Here is a 2,803-nt window from a genome sequence, read left to right on the forward strand (position 1 = left end):
GGCGGCCGACGGAAGCGCGAAGGGCTGCGGGGCTAAAGAAAAACCCTCTATATTGCCTCACCCCCACTAGATCGCCAACTGCTTCATTTAAACGACCCCAAGAAGTCAGAAGAGAAAATTAAACGCAACAAAGACAAACAACATGCCGCTTTTCCGTTCATTTTGCCTTCGTCAGCATCATAGGGGTGGGGCTGAAAGTATATTAATACGGGGCTGTCTGCTGCTGCTGCAGCCATGAGAACTCCGCTGGGTTTCTTCTCTTTTTCTCCCTGAATCTCTTTGTCGACTTTCTTCTTTTTCTCTCCATTTAAACATAAATTATTATTAAAGCGTCCTGCACAATATAATAATGAGTATTTATATACCTTAAAATAATCTAAAGACACGGAGCCACGACCCCTTCGCCCCACACCCTCTTCTCCCTCTGATCGATCCGCTCGTTTTATCTTCTTCTACCGAAATATAATTCTGATAGTCAATTAGTTTACTCCCACAAGGTGCACTTAGTAGCAGGCAGTTGAGGAGAGGCCGTTATTCTTTATTGTCTCTGTTGCTAAGAGCTCTAACCTTAAACGGAGACAGTCGCAATATGCAACAAAGTCAAAATAGCTTACGAACAAACACTAAATATATGGCTGCTACCTCTTTGCCAGTCTGTAGGAGTCCTCAGCACACCAACAGAGAGGCCTGCTGCTTGTGCGGGGAGAAGATTCAGTACGATCTGTCTCACGTAGTGTTTGTTATAAGGTCATCTGCTTGGGTGCATGCTGGCTACTCAGGGCTGCATGCACGGTGGTTCCTCACGTCCCTGTAGGCGTTTAACAATTGTCTGCAGTTCTTTGCATGCACAAGAAGGGGCTTTGTAGGGATGCTTGCACCCGGCATTGCCTTGCAGAAGACCTGGAGATGCACGATAGAGCACTTCCTCTCCGTATCAGCTGGAGCCTTTCTGTCAGGGTTGCGTGAGCGGATTGAGACAAAAAGCATTAAATTTTATCTTTCTAAGTGCAGTTTTAAACCTCCCCTGGGTATATTGCCGGTCATGACGGTCTTCGCTTAAGATCGAAGACTGTCGTTGGGGGCGGGTAGATGCTACAGCTGCAGCAAGTCTTGCTACACCCCTTCTCCTAAACAACTTCACTTGCAAGCATAACCATCACCCCTTTAATGAGTGCAATAACTCGTTAAACAATTACTGATGTTAACTTCGCCTTTGCTCAAGCACGCAGTATACATACGAACATCAGATAGACCCATCCATATCTGCTTCTCCCTCTCCCCCAAACGATGTTTGCAGTCATGCGCTTGAAGCCAGTCTCTTGCACTGCTGCTACAAGCAGCATTACGTACACTGCTGCAGCTCGACATTGCCTAAGGCCACTACGGTGCTCTTTCTGTGCCCCTGGGTTTGAATCCTCTTTCTTATGCGGCATCCCTACATACTTAAAGCATGCAGTGAATTGCCCCTGGCCAACACCATCAATTAGCGCAGGACAAAGAGATCAAGACAGCCGAAGAAGGAGGTAAAAACCTCCAAATTGTGGTGAAGATGAAAGTGTTGCCGCAGGCAGCAGCGAAGTAGCCAGAGAGAGAGAGAAAGAAAGGAGCGTATGCCCAGCAGAGCACATGTGTAGAATGATATGAGTTTGTCTATACGCATGACAGTACAGTTGTCATAGGAATGTAAAACCTATCTCAATTTACTATGCTCTGTGCCCTCACGCACATATAGTGGTTGCTGCTGAATCGAAGATGAACCGTCGGCCTTCCTGGGGAATGGCTTCGTACAAACGAAAGCCTCAAGCCCACTGGCCTGGTGGATCTCCTAGGCATTCAACGCAATATTCCTCATATATATATACATATATGTATCTCCTCTGCAGGCAGTCACACGTGCATCCAGGAACCCCTTCCCCCTCTGCTATCCACCCTCCACCCCTCATCCATCTGTGCGTCCCCATTGGGTTTTCCTTTCAATGACGTTGCTGCCATGTTGTGCTGAAGGCTCGAGGAAATTTCGGCTGTTCCCTTAACCGTTTTAAGAAACCAACATTAATGGTATGATGACGTCTCCAGATTGCAGTAGGTGTAAGCCTACGGTGTAGGCAAATGCAGAAACATGCAGTCGAACAACACAGGTCCTAACCAATGTTACAACAGCCACTCAGAACTGTACAGAAGGTTGCCCACCTGTGAGTATGTTGCTTGCAACTTGCGCCTGCCCCCCCTCAAGGATGCTATTCTATCAAGTGTAAGAAGAATCCTTTTTCTCTGTCGAGGATCGTAGTGAGCTGCAAGACAGCCAAAGTACTTTATAAAAGGACTTACCCCCAAAGGATTCAACCTTCCTGATCAGTCTATAGGAATTCTGGGGGCAGCAACAGCAAGATCTGGGGCTGATGGGGAGAGTAGACTGCCTATCGTTAGTTGCAAAATTCCCTGTTGGATGTCCTGCTGCGCAGAGCCCCCACTTGCACTCCCAAGCCTCTCCGGGTGTGCATTCATTAACACCATAGACAATTATTTAACAGCTGCTTCCACCGCAGTATTTAACCTGCAACAAATACACGTACCAAGTTCAACCAGGGCGTGCTATGCATACAGTTGTTTATGTTAAAACGTTTGCAATTTGCCTATCACCAGGTAACAAGAAAGCATGTGAGTATCTTAAGTGTGCGACAAATAATTTACAAGGGCAACTGCTTCAGTTGAAAGGAATGGCTGAAAAACTGGACACAGAATGTCGGCCCAGTTTTCTACTGCGTGTTGAGCGCGCGGCTTTAAGCCTGATGTGCCTGGTGTT

This window comes from Eimeria acervulina, genomic scaffold, assembly GCF_000499425.1.
Source record: "Eimeria acervulina Houghton genomic scaffold, Eah_scaff362, whole genome shotgun sequence".
Classification (NCBI taxonomy): Eukaryota; Apicomplexa; class Conoidasida; order Eucoccidiorida; family Eimeriidae; genus Eimeria; species Eimeria acervulina.